This window comes from Pistacia vera, unplaced genomic scaffold (genome assembly GCF_008641045.1).
Source record: "Pistacia vera cultivar Batoury unplaced genomic scaffold, PisVer_v2 Contig214, whole genome shotgun sequence".
NCBI classification, from domain to species: Eukaryota; Viridiplantae; Streptophyta; class Magnoliopsida; order Sapindales; family Anacardiaceae; genus Pistacia; species Pistacia vera.
This window is the reverse complement of record NW_022196018.1, coordinates 1,482,105-1,493,656: the sequence shown is the minus strand read 5'-3', so window position 1 is coordinate 1,493,656 and position 11,552 is coordinate 1,482,105. Positions and strand designations below refer to the sequence as shown.

The following is an 11,552-nucleotide window of genomic DNA, read 5'->3' as shown; positions in this document are numbered from 1 at the left end:
TCATCAAAAGATACATTCGTCCACTATAAATAGTCGAGAAAACCTATTGGATTCTACAATCAGTGTCATAACGCTATAATAACCACTAATTTTGGTCACCAAAAGATTTTTCGGTCACTAATAAAATAGTTGCGAAAACTTATCGGATTCCACATTAACGTCTAAAATAACTATAATTAATCACTAAATTTTGGTCACTAAAAGAGATACATTCGGCCACTAATAAAATAGTCGCGAAAACCTTTTGGATTCTACATTCAGCGTCTGAAAGTATTACAATTAACCACCATATTTTTGTCACCAAAAGATACATTCGTCGACTAATAAAATAGTTACAAAAACCTTTTACAAAATTATCCTTACACCTTTAGCGTCTAATTTTTGTGGCATTCGCGACAAATTATTAGACACTAAAAGGTACATTTTACAACTAACTGATTAGTCGCTATACCATTTTATCAAATTACCCTTGAACTATTAGCGTCTAAGTGGGGGGTTGCTTTTGACAAGCAATTAGCGACTAATTTGCTATTCGCTAAAAAAAAACTTTCCGCATCTAAACAAAAATTTAGACACACAAACAATCTACGACAGCTATTCTGCAACTACGTGGTGACTACGAAATTTAGATGTGAAATATGGTTTAGCATCTAAATTTTACTTTCTGCGTCTAATTTTGCTAGACGCCGAAAGGCATGTTTCTTGTAGTGTTAATTACCCTTTTAAAGGAACTCCTTGCTCTAGGCCCTTGCCTAACTCTCCTATTAGTGTGTTTCTTGAGCCTCCTACCATCCCAGTGGCCGAATTACCGACTCAGCCCGATCCCATACTACGTTTGTGTGGTTCTTACTTAACTGACCCATCTGCTAGTTTTGTGCCTCTTTCTGTTTTGCAGGCACCCGATGCTGAGCCCATTATCCCTTCGGTGCATGAACCTTCACATGCCTCAAATCTCATGCCCGCTGACCCAGATCCTGTCACAATGTATCCTCCCTTACAGCCTCGGGTTGTTCTTCTCTAATTGGCACTCATCCGATGCAAACTCGGGCTAAATCGGGAATTTTCAAGCCTGCCCATCAATCCCATGTGTGCATAGTTCCTCACTCCGGCTTGCTCCACTCTCTTCTCACCATGTGCGAGCCCAAAGGCTTCAAGTCTGCTGCCAAACATCCCGGTTGGATTGCTACCATGGATGAAGAAATTTAGGCCCTTCATAAGAATCATACATGGGATCTTGTACCTAAACCACCCAACAAAAATGTTGTGGGCTCCAAATGGGTTTTCCGCATCAAATTTCTATCTGATGGCATTGTGGATCGTCTTAAGGCTCATCTTGTTGCAAAGGGCTACACACAACAACTGGGCCTCGACTTCACTGATACTTTAGTCCTGTTGTTAAGGCTTCCATAGTCCAAGTTGTTTTATCCCTGGCCGTCTCTAATAATTGGCCTTTACGGCAACTTGATGTCAAAAATGCATTTCGTAATGGTCTTTTGCAGGAAGAGGTTTATATGGATCAACCGTCTGGATATGTTGATCTTAAATATCCTACACATATTTGTCAGCTTCGTCGGGTTCTCTATGGTCTCAAGCAAGCTCCACGTGCTTAGTCCCATCACTTTAGCTCTTTTCTCTTGGCTATTGGCTTCATTTGTAGTCGTGCTGACTCATCTTTATTTGTTCTCTCCAAGGGTGCTGACTTTATCTATTTATTACTCTATGTTGACGACATTGTCGTGACTGGCAGCAATTCGGCACTCCTCGATGGATTTATTGGCAAGTTGACTCATGAATTTGCCACCAAGGACCTTGGATCTTTGAACTATTTTTTGGGCTTGGAAGCTTAGCGCACGTCTACTGGTATTTTTCTTAGCCAAGCCAAGTACGCCCATGAGATCTTACAGCGTGCATAGTTAGTTGACTCCAAACCGGTGGGTACTCCCATGGTGGTTGCTCAGACCTTTCCAAAATTGGCCCAGATTTTGATGATCCATCCCTCTACCGATCGCTCGTAGGTGCCCTTCAACATCTCAAATCACTCGTCCAGATATTGCTCATGCTGTAAGTGCCGTTAGTCAGTTCATGCATAAGCCGTCTATTTTTCATTTTTAGGTTGTTAAAAGAATACTACGCTACATTAAGGGGACTCTTCGATTTGGTTTATCTTTCGCTCCATCTTCTTCTAGAGAACTCATTACTTATTTAGATGTCGATTGGGCTGGGTGTCCCGATACGCGTCACTCAATTTCTGGTTATGCTGTTTATTTTGGTGGTAATCTGGTGTCCTGGAGTTCCAAGAAGCAACCAACGGTTTCCCTGTCCAGCTATGAATCTGAATATCGAGCATTGGCCCTCACTGCCGCTGAGGTTAAGTGGTTGCGGCTTCTTCTTCGGGATCTTCATGTGTCTTCTCCATCTCCTCAGGTCATGCTTTGTGATAATCAAAACTCCATTTTTCTCGCTGTCAATCTAGTCTCTCATAAGCGTTCTAAGCATATTGATTTGGATTATCATTTTGTGAGAGAATTGGTGGCCTCCGAAGAACTCAAGATTCGTTATGTCCCCACACACTCACAAATTGCCGACATGTTCACCAAAAGTCTCGGCCGACCTACCTTCATATTTTTACGTTCTTTTTTTTCGCATCTCTAATTCCAAGACACTAGGCTTGCGGGGGGTATTATGGATACAGAAGAATCCACAAGATCCTCCTCAAATCATGCTGTATCTTTTATCAAAACCCAATCCCATGATTCTAGGCAATCTCTTGATTATAGACAATAGCTATAGATGGAAATGTTGACTTTGTACGAAAATTATCTTGTTGTAATTTTGCTCTGTATATTCTATAAATGAGACATGCACCATCTGACAACTTTAAGGTGGTTTTTCAAACCTTGTCATGGTATCAGTAGTCCTCTAAGGATTCACCTCTGTCGATCCAAATGGCCTCTGAAACTCTATCCCTTACCCTGTCTTTCAACACCATGGCCCACCTCTTGTCCATCAAGTTATCTTCTTCCAACTTTCTCCTCTGGCGTAGTCAAATACTGCCATTGCTGCAGTGTCAACATCTCCTTGGATACGTTGATAGCTCCATCACACCTCCTTCTGCAATTATCGATTCTGGTGCCTCTGCCATTGTCAATCCAACATTTGCTCAATGGCAGCAGATTGATCAACTTGTACTAAGTCTCCTCCTTGCTTTGTTGACTGAAGAAGCCCTGTCTATTGTTGTTGGCCTGACCTCTTCGCATGTAGTCTGGTCCACTTTAGAGACCACCTTCAGTCATCGTTCCAAATCCCAGTAGCTGCGTTTAAAAGATGAATTGCAGCATATGAAGAAAGATGCTCGGTCTGTTGTTGAATATTCCCGTGAGTTCAAATCTATTTGTGACCAGCTTGCTGCCATGGGTCGCTCTGTAGATGACCTCGACAAAATACATTGGTATTTATGTGGACTTGGCTCTGCTTTTTTCACCTTTTCTACTACACAGTTATCTCTTTCATCTCTTTTTTCTTTTACTGAGATTGTTCCCATGACAGAGAGTTATGAAAATTTTGTTAAATCATTGGAGCTGCCTTCCACGGGATCTACTTTTGTCGCCTTCATTGCCTCTCACAGTAACAAATCTGCCTCTGCTTGTAGGGGTGCTCGTGCTTCTCATGGGGGTCATAGTCGTGGTGGTGGTCGTCATCAACACAACCGTCTTATCCGTTGTCAGATTTATCATAGGGAAGGGCATTACGCCACTTCTTTCCTTGACCGCTACTCCCATTCCTCAAACGCTACCAACCTTGTGGAGGCTTTTACCTTATGCACACTAAATGATAATCAGGCTTCTGATTGGTATACGGACACTGGAGCCACTACGCACGACTAATGATGCTACTCAGTTGGACAAGTCTGATACGTACACTGGTAAGGATCGTGTTATTGTCGGTAATGGTGCCTCTCTTCCTATTTCTCACACCGGTACCCTATCTCCAACCTCTTCCCTTACTTTAAAAGATATCTTAGTTGTGCCTGGCTTAACCAAAAATTTGATTTCCATCAGTAAACTTACCTCTGATTTCCCCTTTTCTATCACCTTTACCAATGATCGCTTTATTATATAGAATCAAGTCACAAGAAAGGTGGTGGCAACCGGACGGCGTGAAGACGGTCTTTATGTGCTTAAGCGTGGACATCAATATTTAATTTATGTTTTCTCTAATAATTGTCCTCGAGCTTCATTTGATGTTTGGCATGCTCGTTTGGGTCATGTTTCTCACTCTATTATTTCTCTTTTGAATAAAAATCATCAATTATGTGTGACTTCTTTGCTTCCTACTCCCACCATTTGTTCTAGTTGTCAACTTGCAAAAAGTCATAGACTTCCATTTCAACATAATGACAAACGGGCATCTCATTTGTTCTAGTTGTCAACTTTCAAAAAGTCATAGATTTCCATTTCAACATAATGACAAACAGGCATCTCATGTTTTGGATCTTATTCATTGTGATTTATGGGGTCCATCTCCCGTTCCATCAAATTTGGGTTATAAATATTATGTCATTTTTGTTGATGATCATTCCCGATTTACGTGGCTCTATCCTTTGAAATTTAAATCCGATTTTTACCGCATTTGTCTTCAATTTCAGAAATTTGTGGAAAATCAGTTTTCAGTTAAAATCAAAGTATTTCAAACTGATGGAGGCACTGAATTTACCAATCATAATTTTCGGGATCATTTACTAAACTGTGACATTCATCATCAAATGTCTTGTCCTTATACACCGACCCAAAATGGCCTTGTCGAGCGTAAACATTGTCATATAACTGAAACTGGTTTAGTGATGCTCTTTCACTCGCATGTCCCTCTGAAATTTTGGATAGATGCCTTTAGCACAATTGCTTTCACCATTAATCGGTTGCCCACGCCTCCTATTGATGCCTTGTCTCCTTTTGAGCTTCTGTATGGTAAGTCTCCCATTTATTCCAATTTTCATCCTTTTGGCTGCCTTGTATTTCCATACTTACATGATTATGCTTCTCACAAATTAGCCCCTTGCAGTCGTCCATGTGTTTTTCTTGGCTATAGTATGTCTCACAAAGGCTTTCATTGTTTTGATCGTTCCACTAATCATGTCTTTATTTCCAGGCGTGCTATTTTTGATGAACTTACACTACAAGAAAAAAGTACTTTTTGCAACCATTTTTTTGCAACTAGGCAAAAATAGTTGCAGATACCCCACATTTAGTAACTAAATTCCAATTAGTCGGCCAAAGGGAATAAAATTCTAGGGCCCATTTATTCCCACCTTTAGTGTCTAAAATTAATACTTTGCGACTAATGTGATTTGTTGCCCAAAATATCATATCAGCAACTAATTTATTTGGTTGTCAATTCTTATGCGAACACAATTGACAACTACAACAAGAGATTCTGCAACTAAAATTATGGTTACAGAAAACAATTATTTGCAACTACTGAATAGTTGCTAAATTAGATGCAAATATTTATTAATTAATTTGTAACTATTTTTATTAGTTATAAAATAATACAATTACCGAAATATCCAAGCTTTTGACAATAATTACAAAGGGCCCAGGGTACATTTGGCAACTAATTATTTTGTGCATATTACAACTAGTTGCAAAAGCTCATGTATAGCAACTAAAATGTATTTAGTCACTAAAAGTTGATGAATTTTTTTGAACCTAACTTTCTCGGTAAAATAAAAAAATATTATTTTAATTTGTGACTAAAATTATTTTTGCATAACTAATTAGTTAGTTGCAAATTATCTTCTTTTGACAACTAAGATTTTAGTTGCCAAATGTATGGTAAATTTTGAATGCCCTATGTTTCCGCTTGAAATAAATTGAAATTTTGGGTATGTTATTTTCGCATCTAAAGTTATAGTTGTTATTAGGATTGACATCTTAGACTTTAATTTCCTTATTATGGATTTGGGATTCTCTGCAACTCTTAACCCAAAACTGAGAAAAAACAATTGTTTTCTTTTGCTTTTAAAAACACTTCATTTCGTGTTTTGGCCATTGCCTGCCTGCCTCCTCTCAAAACTCAAAAGCCAGCCCTGTCCTTTCTTTTCTGTTCCTCTTTTTTAGGGTTTCTACTTGTTAAGAAGAGAAGCCTTGGGAAAAGTGGCATTGTTTTTTTTCAACAAATGGCTTTCTCTTCTCTCCTTAGATCTATGCCCACCGTTTCTCTTTCACGCGCCGCTGACTTCTCTTCTTCCTCCTCCGATCGTCTCAAGGTCCGATTTTCGTCCTCTGTTTTTGCCTTCGATTTTTAGAAGCTCCGTTTGGTTGTTGTTGACTGAACTGAGCTTGGAATCTCAGTTGCCAACAGTATTCAACCCATCAAAGCCACTGCTACAGAGTTGCCACCCATAGTTCAAAGTAAGAATAAAAGGATTTCATTTAGTGATTCATAATCTTGGAAACTAGTTTAATAGTGTGTTGATCTGTTTTGTTTTGTTAGAAACACGGAGCAGTGGGAGCACAAAGATTGGAATCAATGGTATGTTTTACTCTGATTGGAACTATTCTTTGTTTTGCTTATTTTGACTTTGAATGGATTAGCCTTGCGAAAGTAGTTGAAGGGTTGTGTTCATCTCTAACTAAATATTTAACTATTTGTTAAGTTCTCTTTGGTTGGTGGATGTTTAACTATTAAATAATGATTCATTTAGTTATTTTCTGTGCAATTTTTTATTGAAAGTTTCAGTGGAAATATAAAAGTGTTTGGTTGAGTCTTTTTTTGCTTCATGATTATGTTTGGTAGTATAAACTTTTTCTTCCCTATAAATGATCTTGACTACAAAAATGACCTTTCAAAATGTGCATTTCATTTCAATTTCCATTTCCATTTCCGCCTTATCTGTACTTCATATTTTTATTTTATTTTATTTTATTAAAACCTGCTGATTCTCACACCGCCTTTATATCTCAAACAACTCCTTCAATTTCCAATGGATGTAGATTGGATTTCTTTAATAAAGAAATTCAATCTACATCCATTGGAATTTCAATCTTCTGTCTTTTCTCCTCCCATCGCCTTAATTTTAACGCTTTCCATTTTTTTTGAAATTGATCAGCTTACTTCTGATTTCTTATCCAATTGTTAGGTATATTATATTCATTTATTATTAATTTATCCATTCATTTTTAGATTTTTTATGCTTATGTGGTTGGTGACGACTGCAAATTTGAAATCAGAAAATATTTTTAAATTTTCTGGTTAATGTTTTTGATGATCATATGTTTTATTTAAATGTGTGTTTGATTACAATTACAATAACAAAACAAAACGGCAATGAAAACCTCCAGTTTATGCTAGGGTTAATTGCTGTAATGGTTTCCTGAAAATGGGTTTATGGTTTATAATTTTGTTGTGATCATTTTAGAATCAAGTCTTGGATAAGAGTGGAATATGAAAGGATTGGCAGATCATTAATTTTAGATTATATACAGCCTTAGTGGAGGAGGATTTTATGTTTGTAATTTTATCTTCTGGGTTATCTGGTCTGATTTGTATATTATAGGTTTGTTGTGTTGTATTAACTAGTTCATTTATCTTTAAGTACCTTTGGCTGAGTTTTGAGAAATGTATATAAAAGGAAACTGAATTGATTTATTTATGCCAGTTTTGTGTGTTGTTTTATAATTTTGTTGTTACATTCAGTGTATACTGGTTAGTTCTTTTGTAGGTGTCTATTATATTCTTTTAATGACTACAAATTTGAAAATGAAATGTTTTCTTTGTAACGATCGCTTCTGCTTTCTGGTTTAACTGCAGGTTTTTGGACTCTGATACAACACGTGAAATGAGGGTTTATAATAAGAGGCATGGGAAGAAGCACCAGGGAATCAATTGTGATAAAGGGAGCAGCTCAAGTGTGAAGAGAAGCAAAAAGGTAGAATAAACAGGTGGCGACAGATAAGTGGCTGAGAATGGAATTCTGTTAGGGAAGGAAGTGAATAAAAGGGAGCAGTAGAGGTTCAAAAGGCATCAAGGGAGAATAGAGTAAAAGGGGAGGTAGCTGGCCCTCGAAGTCCAGCGTAGCAGTTCCATTTATTTTCTTTGTTGTTTGTTAATTGAATTCTGGTGTTGAGAAGTGTCCATACATGAATGTAAATCTGACTTTACCAGGAAATACATACTTGAAGTTCTGAATGTTTAGATTGTTTATACTTAATGGTTGAATATTTTGATGCTGTGAATTTGTGGATGATTGAACTAGTACAATAGAGTAGGTTCGCAACAATTTGGTATCAGAGCACGCGTGTGGGTAATGGTAGCAACGAGAATGGAATCAAGACTAGAAAATGTGGAAAGAGAAGTGACGAAATTGGGGCTGACATGGGAACTATTCGTGAGTGTATGGTAGAGATACAAAGTTGGATGAGAAGAAAAGATGAAGAGGAAGCTGGGTGAGGTGAACCATCATCATCCAGGAACGTGAGAAACAAGGGTGGGGAGAACCAAAACGGGATCAATGGATCTGGAAGTTCAGGACAGAATCAGAGTGAGGTAGGAGGACGTAAACTGGAGTTACCCATTTTTATGGGTGAAGATCCGTATGGGTGGATTTTTAGAATTGAGAGGTACTTCAGTCTAAATGGAATTCCAGATGAAAGGAAACTCACAACTGCAACAGTATGTATGGAAGGAGAAGCCATTAACTGGTATTAGTGGATGGAGGTCAGAGCACCGGTTAACTCATGGCCATTGTTCAAACTCGCCTTAATTCAAAGATTTAGTAGATCCCAAGAGAGTAACCCTTACGAGACACTCATGGCCATGAAACAAACCAGTACAGTTGCAGAATTTAGACACAGGTTTGAGGCGATAGCTGCTTTGTTGGTGGAAGAGAAGGAAGAAATCTTGAGTGCTGCGTTTTTGAATGGACTGAGGGTAGAGATTCGGGCCGAATTAAGACTGATCCAGCCTAACACACTTCTTCAAATCATAGAGAGAGCCCATAGGGTGGAGGAACGCAATTGGGCTTTAGAGGAGGCAAAGAATGGCCCAGCAAGAAGCAATAGGTGGAATGGGCCTGGTATTCATGTTGGGTCAAATAACTTTGGATCCTGAAATTTTAACCCAACTTTTAACCCAATTACAACCTGACCCAATTCACTCAAATCCCCAAACGCAAATGAAGCCCTAAAATCAAATGCATTTTCAAATTCAGTCTCCAATGTGGGACAACGAAACACAGAGAGTAACACCATGTGTTCATCGATTCATTCTTCTCCTCGCGAACACGCGTCTACAACTTTCAGGCCCTTCGACAGAGTTCATCCACCACGACGTGATTTCCCTTTTCAAAAGATGACAGAGGCAGAAATACAACGAAAAAGGGAAAAGGGCTTGTGCTTCAAGTGTGATGGGAAGTATTTCTTTGGTCATAAGTGTGGTGAGAAGCAATTTCAAGTAATTTTAGTTGACGAAGAAGAAGAAGATCCGGATCTGGGTGACGTGGAAATCAGTGAAGCAACAATGGAAGATCAAGGCCAAGGTAATGTTGAACTTTCTTTGAGTTCGGTTGTTGGAATCAATGGATCAAAAACGATGAAGTTGAAGGGGAGTATAATGGGTTAGGAGGTGATTATCTTGATTGACAGTGGGGCTTTCCACAACTTCATTAGTAAGGAGATTGTAGAAAAGTTGGGCATTATTGTGACACAAACACAGTCGTTTGTGGTGTGTGTTGGAGATGGATATAAGGTAAGGAGTGAGGGCGAATGTAAGGCAGTATGTTTAGAAGTTCAGGAGGTACGAATAATTCAAGATTTTTTTCCTTTTGACATGAGTAGTGCAGATGTTGTCCTCGGTATGGCTTGGTTAGAAACGTTGCGTGAAACTACAATGGATTGGAGAAAGCAGGTAATGAAATTTCGGCTGGGTAAAGAAATGGTGACTCTTATAGGTGATCCGGCGTTGAGTAAAACAATGGTTTCCCTTAAAGCAATGATCCAAACATTGAAGAGTGAAGGAACTGGATATCTGGTCGAATTTGGGCAATTACAAAAACAATCGGATGAAGATGCTAGTGTCAGTAGTAGCCTGTTGTCAGTGTTAGCAAAATTTCAGTCTGTCTTTAGCAAAATTTCAGTCTGTCTTTGAGCCTTTGCCGGGTTTACCACCAAGTAGACCTCAAGATCATGCCATTCGATTAAATCCTGATGCCCAAACCCCAAACCTTCGACCTTACAGATATCCTTATTACCAGAAAAATGAGATTGAGAAAATCATTAGTGAGATGTTAGCTTCGGGGATTATTAAGCTGAGTATCAGTCCTTTTTCCAGTCCGGTTCTGCTGGTTAAGAAGAAAGATGGTGGGTGGCGGTTCTGCGTTGATTACAGGGCACTCAACAAAGTAACAATCCCAGACAGGTTTCCCATTCCCGCCATTGACGAGTTATTCGATGAACTTGGAGGGGCCAAGGTATTCTCCAAGCTGGATTTGAAGTCCGGGTACCACCAAATTAGGGTGCGACCAGAGGATACCCACAAGACAGCTTTCCGAACTCACGAAGGGCACTATGAATTCCTCGTTATGCCATTCGGGTTGACCAATGCCCCATCCAAATTCCAAGCCTTGATGAATGAGGTTTTTTGGCCATACCTTCGGAAGTTTATTCTGGTATTCTTTGATGATATTCTGGTGTACAACAAAACAATGGATGACCACATGCAGCATCTCAGTCTCACGTTTCAGACGCTGCTAAAACATCAGTTAGTGGCCAACCGAAAGAAGTGTTTCTTCGGACAACCCCAATTATAATATTTGGGCCATTTCATTTCAGCACACGGGTTGGCTGTGGATCCCTCAAAGATTGAAAGTATTGTCAACTGGCCCTAACCAAAGGATGTGAAAACACTCAGAGGGTTCCTCAGCTTGACAGGGTATTACAGACGCTTTGTGAAAGGGTATGGTAAGATAGCTCTTCCCTTGACTAATTTATTGAGAAAGGATTCATTCATGTGGGGTGAGAAACCTCAGGAAGCATTTGAGGCATTGAAATCTGCCCTGACCAGTGTACTGGTGTTGGTAATGCCTGATTTCTCTAAATAATTTTCATTGAAACTGATGCGTCAGGTTGTGGTTTGGGAGCTGTTTTAATGCAAGAAGGAAGGCCGCTTGCTTTTCTCAGTAAAGGGCTATCAACAAATTCGAAACTCAAGTCGGTTTATGAAAGAGAAATGATGGCTATCGTGATGGCGGTACAGAAATGGAGACATTATTTGCTTGGCCAACGTTTTGTCATCAGAACTGACCAGAAAAGCCTCCATTTTCTGACTGAACAAAGGTTGCTGAATGAAGAGCAGCAGAAATGGGTGTCAAAATTACTGGGGTTGCAATTTGAAATACAATACCACCCAGGGCCAGAGAACAAGGCTGCGGATGCATTGTCCTGGCGGCCCGAGAATGTGGGGAACAACGCCATTTCAATGGGTTGTTTCGGCAGATTCGAAGAACTGGAAGAGGCCATCCAACAAGATGATAAGTTGCGACAGCTCACCCAACAGCT

At 39.3% G+C, this 11,552-nt stretch overlaps 1 long non-coding RNA gene across 1 annotated transcript; it reads left to right on the top strand.

Annotated features, from left to right (window-relative positions):
• Positions 1 to 5,935: 5,935 nt before the first annotated feature.
• Positions 5,936 to 8,187, top strand: LOC116129849. Its single transcript, XR_004127961.1, has 3 exons — positions 5,936 to 6,410; positions 6,493 to 6,531; positions 7,810 to 8,187. It is a non-coding gene; the product is annotated as an uncharacterized LOC116129849 (long non-coding RNA).
• The last annotated feature ends 3,365 nt before the right edge of the window (positions 8,188 to 11,552 follow it).